Source organism: Benincasa hispida, chromosome 6 (assembly GCF_027475165.1).
Source record: "Benincasa hispida cultivar pf3 chromosome 6, pf3_genome.v1.1, whole genome shotgun sequence".
Taxonomy (NCBI): domain Eukaryota; kingdom Viridiplantae; phylum Streptophyta; class Magnoliopsida; order Cucurbitales; family Cucurbitaceae; genus Benincasa; species Benincasa hispida.
The window spans coordinates 8,748,885-8,764,251 of NC_143483.1; the positions used below are offsets into that span (position 1 = coordinate 8,748,885).

General features: G+C 32.8%; 1 long non-coding RNA gene across 1 annotated transcript; it reads right to left on the reverse strand.

Annotated features, from left to right (window-relative positions):
- Window positions 1–5,147: 5,147 nt before the first annotated feature.
- On the reverse strand, window positions 5,148–6,130 carry LOC150035398 (uncharacterized). The gene is made up of 3 exons (XR_016530316.1): window positions 5,971–6,130; window positions 5,780–5,844; window positions 5,148–5,506 (listed from the first exon to the last, which is right to left on the reverse strand). It is a non-coding gene; the product is annotated as an uncharacterized LOC150035398 (long non-coding RNA).
- Between the last annotated feature and the right edge of the window lie 9,237 nt (window positions 6,131–15,367).

The window sequence follows — 15,367 nt, forward strand, 5'->3', positions numbered from 1 at the left end:
TTAGAGCTAAATTGATATAGTCATCATATCTTGAAGGTGGCACAATAGTTTTTCTTTGTCTATCTCTTGCTAGGCTATACCTCCTTAAATCTGGTTCCTCTTATTATGAATCAGAAATAGCATCTTCTACATCTTCTTCATGATGAGGTAGTTGATCAAAATTTGAATCTAAGCTTGAAAGATAAGTGATAGAGTTAAGAACTTGCTCCATCTCAATTGTATCATTCTTCTTTTGAGGTGTTGTAACACTTGAAGTAGATCCTTGCATAAACATCTCAGTCTCCCTGAAGATAACATCTCTACTAGTAATACACCTTTTTTCTATAGGATGCCACATTCTGAAACCCTTCACTCCTTCTGTGAAACCCAAGAACATACATTTCACAGCTCGAGCAGCCAACATCCCCTTATTCTGATGTACAAATCTTGTGCAACCAAACACTTTTAGACTATTTAGGTTAGGAGGTTGTTTGGTCCACCTTTCTTTAGAAGTCAGCAAATCAAGTGAGGCATGAGGGCATCTATTAAGAGTATAAACAGTGTAAGATGCCGCCTCAGCCCAAAATTTCTCAGGAAGAATAGTATATGACAGTAGGCTTCTCACTATTTCCATGATTGTTCTATTCAATCTCTCTGCCACCCCATTTTGCTGAGGTGTATACCTAACAGTCTTGTGTCTAATAATCCCTTACTGTCTACAAAAAACATTAAATTCTTCTGCACAGAACTCAAGCCCATTATCAATTCTAAGACATTTTATTTGACTGTTAGACATTTTTTCAACCATAGTCTTCCATTCTTTGAATTTATCAAACACTAAGTCCTTAGATTTAAGGAAAAATATCCAACATTTTCTAGAATAATCATCCATAAAGATTAAAAAGCACCTGGTTCCACTCAAAGATTGGAAAGGTGAAGGACCCCATAGGTTCGAATGCATATAATCAAGGATGGCCTTGGTTGTATGCTGAGCCTTTACAAAACTCTACATTGTAGCTTTGCCTATCACACAATGCTCACAGAAGGATAGGCTTTGATGAACTCCCTTAGGTAGAATTCCCTGATTGACAAGAGCTTATAGACCTTTGGCAGTAATATGTGAGATTCTTTTGTGCCAAAGATCTCCTTCAATAGACTGTTTCGAAGTCACAACTAAGGCTAAATGTAGTTTCTGAACTCCTTAAACAACATAGACCCCATTTATCATGATCCCTCTGAAAATAGGCTTATTGTTCTTCAAAATTTCACAGTAGCCTTCCTTTCCTCTGTATTCACAGTTGATTGAGTCAAGCATGCCTAGTGAAATCAAATTTCTCTTTAACTTAGAGACATGTCTAACATTTCTTAGTAATTTGACTGATCCATCTTCAAACTTGAGTGATACAAAACCAATACCAACCACTGGACATGAGTTATTATTATCCATGTATACTGAGACTCCATCCAGATCTCTGTATGTGCTGAACCAGTCCTTGTGGGGTGTCATATGGAAAGAACACCTTAAGTCTAGAACCTAATATAGGTTCTTATTTGATCCTTCATCTACCTTTAAATTTAATGTAGCTAGGACATCTGAATAGAAATAGGAATCCCCACAGACTAAGGCTTCTCCTGACTGACTTTGCTGGTTTTTCTGTTGAGGTTGTGATTGCTTAAACTTCTGTTCATTTTTCCATTTCAAAGTTCTACAATCCTTGATTAGATGTCCCAACTTCATGCAATATTTACATCTAACCTTGGTTTTTTCCTTGCCTTCTTCTATGGAGTTTTTCTTCCTTTTTTTCCTTGTTATTCTGTTTAGACTTCCCTTTAACAAATAAACACTCAGCACTGAGTTTATCTTCTTTGCTGGTTAAGAGCTCTATTTCTCTGATTTTAAGCGTTGAAATGATTATATCATTTGTTAAAGAGTCTACCATACTTTAAGGCAGTCTTGACATCCTTATAGAAATCTGGTAGTGAGTTAAGAAGCACAAAAGCTTCATTATCAACCACAATCTCTTCACCTTGAGTCTTAAATTCGGTTGTAATTCTCTTGAAGTTATCCAGATTTTCTGTTAAGGATTTTGAAGAGCTCATTTTGAAGGTGAAAAACCTTTCTCTCATACAGCTCATTCAACTTAGTCCATATCTTGAATGTTGTTTCTTGATCGATTACTTGTCTTAATACAGTGTCTGGAAAATTAAGAACAAGCGTGCCATGAGTAATTAGCTCCATATTCTCCTTCTCTTTTTCTATTGTTGTGGTAGGTAGCTTGGTTGGATCTTCAAGGGCCTTGTGAGTCCTTTGTTGCCCTAAAATTGCTTTGATCTTGGCTTTCCAAATTTTTCAATATCATATCTTGCTACTGCCATTTCTTTCCCTTTTAATTTCGAAAGATCCAAGATTTACTTTTTTTTATGAATCTTTGAATAATCTTGAAGTTTTCTTGCAGGTTCTGATATCACTTGTTGCATTGATGGGCTTAGAAAACGAAAGCAAAGAAAAAAAAATGATTTGGGCTTTTGCAAAACAAATGAGTCTGGCTCGAATAGGCAAATACAACTTACTGCTTTCAGCTGGAAATTGATACTATGTACTAAAAGCACAATCCACGTGAAGAAGAATCTTTACCATACACGTTGACGACCGCGATTAATTTTGAGCACTCACAGAAAATGAAAGAACTTCAATGACTAACAAAATCTTTCTTTCTTGCAGAAAACATCGAGAGAGAAAAAAAGAATAACAAAGCAAAGTACTACCGAAATGCTGCAAGATTGTTGAAGAACTGAAGAATACGAGCAAGTAGATAAAGAATATGAAGAGGAAAAGAAGGAACACAGAAGATTTACATGGTTCAGACTAAAAATAACCTACATCCACGGAGATAAGTTGATCATTACAGATGGGGAGCTACAAGGGTTATACAAAGATGAGTTTCTGTCTTCTTTTTCTCTAGTTGTAATTTTTCTGTCTTAAGTGTACAAGTACAATTACAAAAGTATTTATAGACAATCTTGTATAACTGAATCAACAATCTTTGAAGTTGTTTTTTATTGCTTTAATAACAATCTCAAATGCATAAGCTTTAATCTTTAAACTTGTCGATCTTCTTGGATGATCGGTCTTTGGAGTTGATGCCTTTGAGATAAAATAGGTGATCTCATAAATGGTCAGGCTTCTTGTTGATCCTCTTAAAAGATTGACTCTTGGACTTGTTGATTAGCTTGGAACGGCCTCTGACTTGTTGATCAATTTGGAATAGTCTCAGGTTTGTTGATCAGCTCAGATCAATTTTTGGCTTATTAATCGACTTGGATCAGCTTTTGGCTTGTTGATCAATTGGGATTGGCTTCTGGCTTGTTGATCAAGTTGGATTTGCCTCTGACTTGTTGATCTGCTTGGATCGGCCACTAACTTGTTGATCGATTTCGATTGACCTTTAGCTTGTGGTCGATTGGGATCAACCTCTAGCTTGTTTACTAGCTTGGATCGACCTATAGCTTGTAGATAAGCTTTAGATCGGCCTTTTGGCTTGTTGATCAACTTGGACTAGCTGCTAGCTTGTTGATCAATCTATGAGTTATTTCTTGTGTTTGAGAAGATCGAATTTTTAACTTATAGGTTGTGAAGAAACGTCAATTCGTTGAAGTCTCAGTCTTTGAATCTTCTAAACTCTATGGGTTAACTTTGATCTGAGGGCTAGTGAGATAGTTCTCAACTCAGAAGAGATCGGTCTTTAATTTATAGATGGAGAAGAGACCCTCAATTCATTGAAGAAGAGATGCTCAATTAATTGAAGAATAGACAATCCATTTGGTGAAGAAGAGACGATCAATTTGTTGAAGCCTTCTTGTCTTTGAATCTTCTAAGTTCTAAATATTGAAATTCTCTAAACTCTCTAAATTCTTAATGGTTCAAATGATGGCTGACCTTCCTTATTTATAGAGTTTGGGAGGCAATACATAGGTTTGAGCTTGGTTGACATTGGGCTCAATTGAGTTTGGACTTAATGTAATTTTTTAATATACTTTTATTTAAATTGGAACTAATTTATTTTAGTAAACTTTGACCTAACTTCGAGCTCAATAGCCACGTGGCGTAATTTGATTGGACAGACTGACATTGCTCGATGGACCAATGATTAGACAAGTGACATAATTTGATTTGCCAACTTTTGTTTCCTTCTTTTAATTTGAGGACACATGTAAATTTGTAATTGATCGGAAATTTATTATTCATTAATTTAAATTAATAACGTGCAATTTGTGATTGACCGAAATTTCTTAGTCACCAGTTCAACTGCAAGGTTTATTTTTCATTTTATTTTCAATAGGGTAGATAGGGTGCTCGAGAGGATTCGAAATACAAAACTTTTAGTCACTAACCCATATTTTATGCTAGTTGAGTTATACTCACTATTATGTTATCAAATTTAACACCTATTGTTTCATCTTTTTTATCTTCTTACCATTAGCTATGATATTATTCAAGGTTGATTTTAAATAATTTTAGATTTTTTACCATGATCCTATCGTTTTTAGTTAATGCATGTATAGAACTTTGCTCTCACATCCCGCATCTTTTGTGGACCACATGCATGTCTAGAAATCTGAAGAAAATTTTAATATTACGAGGATTGTTCATATTATCTTTCATTCATCTTTTACCACGTTAGCATCATTTAAGAATAAGTAGAGTTCGTCAATTAATTCTTCACTTAATAATGACTTGTCAAATTATAAATAGAAGTGGTGGCAGTAGAGTAATATTAAAGACATTCTCTAGAAAAAAGTTGTCTAAGCTGCAGTCAAGCAATATGGTTGTTTTATTTATTTATTTTGTCTCTCAATTTAAAATATTTAAGACGTGAAACTGTTAGCAAAATTAGAGAAAAGAGTATTAAAGTTTTAATTTCTTGAAAACAAAACTTTAATTTGATTAGATTCTTTAATCGTTAAAATTTAGTATTAAAATATACATTGAATTTAATTTCCAATTAGTCTCTAGTAAATTATATTTAATGAAAAATTACTATTAAAAGTGATCTTCAAACCTAACTAGGGACCAAATGGTAAAAAAAATTAATTGTCTTTCGATGACGATGTATAAGTAATTTCAAGTTCATGCCATGTGGATTAGGATACGAATGTACACTTAGAGGAAAAAAGTTAAAACAATTACACTTTTAAGGTCCATAATATGCATGAGGGTACACTAATTTAGAAGAAAAAGTTAAAAGTTCATAATTTTTTAGGTCCATGCATGCATGGATTATTATTACACACTTGAAATAGAAAGAAAAAGAGAAAGCGTTACACACTAGTAGTTTTGAAGTCCATGCATATGGATCTTAGAATGCACTTAAAAGGATCATTAGTACATATAGATATATATTGATGTAGATTAAGGTATTGCAGGAGGAGCCATATTATATTGAGCCACTGGGCGATCAGGTCTTGGATCATGATAGTCTTCATCTAAGTGAACCATCATCTTTCTCCATTTTCCTACACTCATTTCCTGCCGTAACCAAACATAAACACAATAATCTTACCCTTCCAACTTCTGAAATCTTATTTACTCTTGTCTCAATAATTTAACTTTTTTCATTTTAGTCTTGAAACCTTCATTTTGATCCATATATTCTAAGAAATGAGTTAAAATGAAAATGACGAACAAAAGTAGATGTTTTGAAATTACATTCCAACGAAAATGAACAAATAATAATATTTGAATTCTACAAAATTTGGAGTCATATGTTAGAGAAAACAAAAAGGTACTTGTAATTATTACCTTTTGATCTAGAGTAACAAGAGAGGTTGCATGTTCCATAGTTTCCTTCATTTCTACTCCAAATCCTTTTTTAAAAAATAAAAAAATAAAAAAAATAGATTGAATAGAGAAGAGATAAAGGTATGGATATAATAAAGATTCATGAGAAAAAAGAGAGTGGTTAAAAAAATATAAGAGAGAGAAGAGCATACCAGGAGAGAGAAAGAGAAAGAGAGAGCATGAAAGGAGAAGAATTGATAAAATTCTTGAGTTATCCATCTAAGTTTGAAGCCTTTTGGGAGGATTCTAAAATGCTTTCTTGCAAAACACAAGAAAACTGAACTCTCTTGAGGCTTCACACTTCAGATTGAACTCAATTTATAATGTTCAACTAAAGTTTATCCATTGATATTTTAATTTTTAAAAAATACTTGGTACATCTTGGATAGCATCTAATCTTCGTGTATTCCTCCAAATTGTCTAATCATAATTTTTCGTGTGGCAAATATTCATTTTATTTCTTTTTTGATATAAGTGATTAGAAAGAATGCTAGAAGATGATGCATCTTAAGATGCACTCAAGTATTGCCCTTAATTTTTTATGAGATGAGTAATCTAGGTATCTTATAAAGATTATGAAGTCTCTCTTCATCTTATTCATGAGAGTTTTTTTTTTTCTAATTAAACTTTCTAATCTTTTAGTCGAGGATATATTCTTTCATCGAGTTGAGTTATATGTCCAAATTGGACCATTGGACCATTTAAACTTTCTTACTTAGAGTAAAATTGATGGTGTATTGAGTGTGAAAATAAATTATTTGTAGTAATCTCAATAACTATAGTTCATTTATTTTACTAAAATCGAAAAGTGGGTCTAATTTTTACCGATAATCAAATTCTAATTTTCATAGCAACCAAATGTTTGGTTGGCAGTGGCATGAAAGAATATGTGTCATTCGACATACTTTATATATATATATTTTCCTCTTTTCCTTAGAACTTATTGGATAAAGCTACATAATTTGGCGGAGCTAATAAGAAAGCAGGCAACATTTTTGCGGTTTCTCGGTTCAAGTCCTTCCTGCATGGAATACACTTGGACTTAAGAAACAGAGAAAAGTGTGTGGTAACGTTAACAAGCTGAAACTTGGGAAAAGTTTGAGTGCATGTTTTTGTTGGTTAGCTACAAATTTAAAATTTACATGAAATTCATGAAACGCTTAAGAATGCGATTAATGCTCTATATTGGGTAGATAATTGGAATAACTCTGAATATATGAGAAAAGATTACTATCTTCAACCATACCAAATATTTTGGTGAGAACTTATATTCCAAGTTGATACACAATATATAATTTTACGCAATCGTTAGAAGTACTTAGAAGTATGTTGTCTTTAACAAGTCATATCAGGAACTGTGTTAGGTAGAATCATTGGGTGCCGAACAAAGAAGTGAAGAGCCTCATAACATGTAGTCATGGTGATATCCATTGGTGTATATATACGGTTGAGCTTTAAGCAAGCCGTATGCTCAAGTGTATTGTTGGAAATGTGATTAAAAAAAAAAAAAAAAAAACTCTAAACAAAGGGATGATCATGAGTTTATAGAGGAAGACAACTATCTCTAATGGTGTGAGACATTTTGGGTGAAACTAAAAGAAAAAGCATGAGGGACTACATCCTCAAGGACATTTATTACGCTGTGAGGATAGTTAGTAGGTATCAGTCTAATCTAGGACAAGATCACTAGAAAGCAGTCAAGAACATCCTTAAGTATCTTTGGAAAACGAGAGACTACATGCTTGTGTATGGATCTAAGGATTTGATCCTTACTGGATACACAGACTCTGACTTTCAGACTGATAACGATTCTCGAAAATCCACTTCAGGATCAGTGTTCACTCTTAACGGAGGAGTTGTAGTGTGGCGAAGTACTAAGCAGGGATGCATCGTCAATTACACGATGGAGGCGGAGTATGTAGCGGTTTGTGAAGCTGCTAAGGAGGCTGTTTGGCTCAGGAAGTTCCTGACTGATCTGGAAGTTCTTCCAGACATGTCTAGGCCCATCACCCTCTATTGGTCTGTGGCGAACTCCAAGAAGTCCATGAGTCACAAGCGTGACAAACATGTAGAGCAGAAGTATCATCTCATCCTCAAGATAGTGCATCGAGGGGACGTGATAGTTACAAACATCACTTCGGAGTACAACGTTGTTGACCCGTTTATGAAGGCTCTCACGGCTACAGTTTTTTAGTGTCACCTTCAGAGCTTTGGTCTATGGGACCGCACTCGGTTGGACTAGGGCAAGTGGGAGATTTTTGTATTGGGCCTTAGTGCCCTAGTCTATTGTTTTGTACTTGTTGTAATGTACACCCCACTCGCTTTAGGACAAGTTAGAGATTGTTGGCGATGATGCCCTAAACTCTCGTTGGGTTCTGTAGTTTATAAACACCTGTATTGAACAAACACTTGTGATGTAATAATATGAGATATTTTCTTCACTGCTGTCTATGAAACATGAGATGTTTTATTTACTTTACCACAAACCAATAAACTAAGATCCCTGCTTGTCGTTGGAACGTAACCATATATGTGAAGACATACAAGTGGATCATGCCTTAAGTGATAACCAAAATGGTCTGTAGTATATGGATATAGGAGGGAAACCTTATCTTGGTGACACTATAGATGCGACTCGCTTTGTAGATAGTTACAAGTATTATGGCATGCTACAGATGGTCTGATCTTGATCATTCATGTTGAGACATGCGAGCGGGGGTGTCCTATACAAAGAAGTTTGTATCAGACTAGACCACGAAGTATTTAGCCTCGTTACATAATGTCGTTCATGATAGAGACTACACTTCATTAAGATGACCATAGGTAACATGACCTCAATCTTAAGTGAGTTGGAACTTCTACCTTTGAGGTAGGTCCTTTGATTTGCATGGGTGTGAATGGCCATGTTGCCGACTCAAACCGACCACTTTAGGGATTCGTCTGATTTGAGAGCTAGGAACTCAGCTACACAAGATGGAAATCACTTCTTTCCCAAAGTAGGGGTAAGTAGATAGATTGCTCCCTTAAGGGCTGATTTCGGGGCTTGAATGATGTGGCGCCACACATCTTCTGATGGCCCAAGACGTGTCCACTCATAGTAGGACTATGATGTATTGTTCATTAGTGGGATCAGTGGTACCTAAGGAGTTAGATATAAATACAAGAGAAAAATGGTAAATTGGCTCAACTATGCTTACAAGTATCTGTGAAGAGTTATCGTACTATTGACTGGTTATATTCGATGGACACATAAATATATCTGTAATGAGAATAGTGCAGCTGTCGGTCTTTAGTGGAGTACCCGACAGTTAACGAATGGTAGATTTCGTGGCTAAAGAGTTTAGTCAACTATTCACGTACCGTTGGAGCTTCAAGCTACAGGTCAATAAGGTCTCCTTGGTAGCTCAATGGATTCAAGTTGAGAATCAATTTTTAGGTCAATTTAAAGTGTTCAAATTGACAAAAGCAAGTTTGATTATATATGATATGATTAAATTGGTTCGATTATATATGATATAGTTGACATGATATATGAGATACATTACTTAGAAGAAAATGATGTAAATATGATTTATATCAAGTAAAGGAGAAAAGGACTATGGTTTAAATATTGGATATGATGTGATATTAAAACTATAGGTTATAAATATAATATGATAAGTTAGTTATTATATTTATAACTAAAACAATTATGAGATAACTATTGGTGGTTTTCTTCATAACCGTGCGTGAAAGTGGGATGTTGCATTAAGTTTTCATAACTGAAAGGATAAGAGTTCCTTCACTCAAAATAAAAGACAAAATGTTTCTCCTAAAGAAAATGTCCGACTTTGGTGCCTTAGATTAGGTCATATAAATCTCAATAGGATTGAGAGGTTGGTTAAGAATAGACTTTTAAGCAAGTTATAAGAAAATTCTTTACTAGTACATGAGCCATCCCTTGAAGTTAAAATGAGTAAGAGATCTTTTACTAGAAAAAGTCACAGAGCCAAAAAAACCCTTAGAACTTTACATTCAAATATTTATGGTCCTATGAATGTTAACGTTGAAGGATCCCAAATTGAAGGGAACCATGAGTGGAAGCAAGATCGTCCCAATTCCCATTTTTTATTAAATTTATTTTTTTACAGTAAAGAAAGAACAAGATATGCATTTACAAAATTACAGCATGCTTTAACAAAAGAAAAACTTAGGGTTTTAGAAAACCATACTTTTGAAGACTTTCTTTAAGAATCCTTCAAACAGAATACGATAACTATAATGGTTTCCTCGCTATTCTCAAGTAGAGAACGCGAGAGTGTTGGGTTCTGACTATTCTAGAATGAAGGAAATCGGATTGAGTAAAGAGGACGAAGAATTGAGAACATTTTTCAACAACTCAAAACTCACAGAGCTCTTTCTGTCTTTCTCACGGTGTGTATCTCAAGAATGAGACTCTCTCCTCTCTTTCTAAAGCCAAAAATACAAGAACCACCCATTTACGTGGATGGAGAGAAAAGAGGGGGAGAGAGTTGTAACTCCCTCCCTCATTTTAAATTAAAATAACATTTAATATATATAGATTAAATTATATGTTATATCAAATATAACACATAACCTATAGTTTTAATATTGTATCACATGCAATATAATCTATAGTTTCTTTTCTCTCTCATATGGCATTTAATATAAATCATATTTATATTAAATTTAACATTTATGAATACAATTCATATAATTAATATTTGAATCATATTCAGATTCAACTCAATTTATAATGTGCAACCAAAGCTTATCTACTAACATTTTAATTTTTAAAAAATACTTGGTGCATCTTGGATAGCACCTAATCTCCGTGCATTCCACTAAATTTGTCTAATCATAATTGATCATGTGTCAAATATTCTTTTTATTTCTTTTTTTTATATAAGTGATGAGAAAGAATGCTTAAAGATAATGTATCTTAGGATGCGCTCAATTATTGCCCTTAATTTTTTATGAGATGAGTAATTTAGGTATCTTATAAAGATTGTGAAGTCTCTTCATCTTATTAATGTGGAATTTTCAACATATTTCTAGATGGTATTTCTTTAATTATATTTACCATTCATAAATCGGGTTCAATTTGGATCAAATACCTGCTTAGGCTTCATGAATTTTGAATACTATATTAGACAAACACGAGGTTATATCTCAAAACAAAATGACTATGAAAAGAATATCCCATTTCATCTTTTCAATGTAGGATCTGCTCAACATCTATTATGTATATCTAACTCAATTTTTTTAATGTTAACATATAGTTTGTGGCATATGGCATTGATTTTTAAAACATCCAATACCATTTTGAGAGTTTTTTTTTTTTTTTAATTAAACTTCCTAATCTTTTAGTCGAGGATATAATATTTCATCGAGTTGAATTATATGTCCAAATTGGCCCATTGGACCATTTAAACTTTCTTACTTAGAGTAAAATTAATGGTGTATTGAGTGTGAAAATAAATTATTTGTAGTAATCGAAATAATATGTCATTCGACATACTTTTTATATATATATATATATATTCTTCTTGTCCATAGAACTTATTGGATAAAGTTACATAATTTGGCGGAGCTAATAAGAAAGCAGGAATCATTTTTGCAGTGTCTCGATAGTCCTTCCTGCATGGAATACACTTGGATTTAAGAAACAGAGAAAAGTGTGTGGTAACGTTAACAAGCTGAAACTTGGGAAAAGTTTGAGTGCATGTTTTTGTTGGTTAGCTATAAATGTTAAATTTATATGAAATGCATGAAACGGTTAAGAATGCCATTAGTGCTCTATATTGGGTAGATAATTGGAATAACTCTGAATATATGATAGAAGATTACTATCTCCAACCATACTAAATATTTTGGTTAGAACTTATGTATCAAGTGGATACACAATATATAATCTTACACAATCGTTACAAATACTTAAAAATATGTTGTCTCTAACAAGTGGTATGAGAAACTGTGTTAGGTAAAATCTTTGGGTGCTGAACAAAGAAGTGAAGAGCCTTATAAGATGTAGTCATGGTGGTATCCATTGGTGTATATATATATATAGTTGAGCTTTCAAGCAAGCCGTATGCTCAAGTGTATTGTTGAAAATGTGATGAAAAAAAAAACTCGGGATAAAGGGATGATCATAAGTTTATAAAGGAGGACAACTATCTCCAATGATTTGAGACATTTTGGGTAAAACTAAAAGAAAAATCAAGAGGATTTCACTCTATTATCAAATACTAAGTCACAAAATTTTTAAAACAAAAAAGTCATTAAATTAATGCTTTTTTTTAGTAGTAAACCGAGAGTGATTTAAAAGCTCTCTTTGTTTGTTTGTTTTTTTTTTTTTGTTTTTTTTTTTTTTGGTGGGAAGTTGACAACTCCACCCCCAACTCCTACTTCTTTGAGCCAAAACATCTATTGAGTATTTTGTAAATATCACAACTATCATCAATTAATTCTTAACTGTTAGGAAATCTTCAAACAAAGAAAACAGAAAACGTAAAACATTTTTTTTTTTTTTTTTTTTTTTTTTTTTTTTTTTTTTTTTTTTTTGTGGGAAGTTGACAACTCCACCCCCAACTCCTACTTCTTTGAGCCAAAACATCTCTTGAGTATTTTGTAAATATCACAACTATCATCAATTAATTTATAACTGTTAGGAAATCTTCAAACAAAGAAAACAGAAAACGTAAAACAATAAAGAATCAACACATAGATTTACATTATTCACTAACAGTGTGTTAGCTACATCCACAGGCAGAGAGGGAACAATTTATTATTAGAGAGAATAATACAAAATTATAGAACAACGAAACCTCTAGGGTTAGAGAGTTCATATAATACATTTTTTTTTAAACCCTAGGGTCAAAGTTTCCACCTTGACTTGAATTTTCTCACACATAATAGATATATCAGATGCAATACAAAACATTGTCAGACGTACCCAAACTTTTTCCTCATGCCTTAGAGCGTTCTATAAGTAGTACAAATTTTCATCACCTTAACCATTTACTCACTTCTCACGAAGTGATATTTTACATCTATGTGCTTAGTTCTCTCATGATGAACTTGATCCTTGGTTAAGCATATTACACTCAAACTATCACAGTAGATAATAGCCTGACCTGATGTAAACCAAGATCACCCACTAGTCCTTTCAACCATATTATCTCTTTAATTAGCAATTTCTGTAAAAAATATGTAAGTAAATTTGGGTCGTAAGGTGTCTTTCAACTAACAACAAAATCACTTAGGAGTGAACACAAATAACTATTCATAGACCTCCTACTGTCAACATCTCTAATATAATCAGCGTTAAAATAACCAATCACTGAACACTTTTCGTCATTCCCATAAACATGATCAACATTAGACATATACCTCTAAGGTAACAACAAATCCTCTTCAGAGCTTGCCAATGTTCCTTTCCACGTCTATCCATGAATTTGCTGATAACACTAGCAGCATACGTGAGATTAGGCCTAATACAAATCATAACATAAATCAAACTTCCCACTATACTAGCATATGGAACTCAAGACATATACGCCTTCTCTGCTTTAAATTGTGGTGAAAGCACAGACGACAAACAAACATATTTACAATACTGACAATATCTATAGACTCAGCTGATAACAAATTCTAGGCACTCTAACAATAACATATTTTATGTTGTAAATTTTGTACCATTATTATTTGATCTTAATATATGATATTGCATATTATTTATTTAAACAAATATAAAATGAGTTATTTAATAAACTTCCAAAGTTCTTGTTTTTAAAAGACACCTAAACTTTAGAAAAATGTGTATTAACTCACAAACTTTAAAAATATCTAATACTAGGTTTTTAGGCTTTTAAATTTGTGCTTAATAAGATCTCTATACAAAAATATTTAAGAGTAACCCATATCTATCCAATTTAAAAATTGGATATATTTTATATTTAATTTGGACTCTAACTGTCTATAACGTGTTTAAAATATGTCTCATGAATTTTAAATATTGTTGAATAGGTCACTAATCTATTAGACACAAAATTGAAATGATTAACTACGATGGACAACATTTTTGGGGATAATAACCAAGTGTATAACTTTTTTTAAAAAAATTGTAAATATAACAATGTCTATTAGAGATAGAATTCTATCGTTGATAGACTCTTACTAACGATATAGTTTATTACTGATAAACTCCTACTAGCAATATGATCTATCATTAATAGACTATCTAAAATTTGCTACATTTATATTGGTTTTTTTATAGTCTTTATATCTACTAATAATTTGGGTCTGATTACTATATTTGTAATTGTCCCAAATAAAATTTAGAGAGACCTCAACAATGCAAAAAATTATTAGTTTAAGTACCTATTAAACACATTTTAAAGTTCAAGTACTACATAGTGACAAATCTATTAAGTGACTTGTATATATATTAGATGAAGACTTAAAAATTTAGAGACTAAACTTAGGAATGACAACATTCCCTGTGGAGTCGGGTCCCCACAGGTCATCGGGGTGGGGAATCCTCGGTTTGACTGGGTACGAGGGTCAAACCGGGAATTTAAATTGGGTCCTCGATCGAGGACGAGGTTGGAATGGGGAGGGGATCCTTAGCTCGTCCCTGACCCCAAACTCGACTCCCGCCCCCGCTTCGAAATTTTTTAATTGTTGGTTTATATGTGTGTGTCTATATATGTGTGTATATATCTATGTATGTATGCATGTATCTATGTATATATGTCTGTATGTACATATGTATGCATATACATACACATATACATACATATACATATACATACATACATATACATATGTGTGTGTATATTTATATGTATGTATAAACTACTGAATAGTAGCTCAAGCTACTATTTTAGTTAATTTTTTTTAGTTTTAATTTTTTAATATAATAAATTTAGTTTTTATTAACTTTATAATAAACCCTATTTGTTATTTTTTTTCTAATTTTAATTTTCTAATAATAGAAAAGTTAACAATCACTTAGTAAAAATTATTAGCCGAATTTTTCTATGTTAATCAACCCTTGGTAAAACACTCCGTGGAAGAAAATGTTGTATATGATACTTCAATTTCCTTTCACATTTCTCCTATAAAGTTCACACCATTAGATCTATGCTCGGCCTTGAGGTACTTTTGTTTGTGTCTCTCTATGGGTGGTGTTTGCATAGGTCAATAACAAAGTGAATGGAGAGAGTGTTTATAGTAAGTGAGAGAGGGACGCATGTCAACACATCCTACGATCTCCTTCATTAATTTGCAGTAAAATTTCATACTTGACCTCGAGACACCTTTTCTTGTATCCCCCTATGGATTGTATTTCTACGAATTTTTACTCAAACTCCAAAAATGGATAAGATTGCTTTAGTTTTTGTCCCAATCGATTTTTTCCTACAGTTGGCTCTTTGGGATGGAAATCTAGAATCTAAAATGAGGGGTTACACTTATAGGAAAATGTTAAGTTAACAATTTCTACACTAAACAATGGTGAGTAATAATTATAGAAATAAGAGTTAT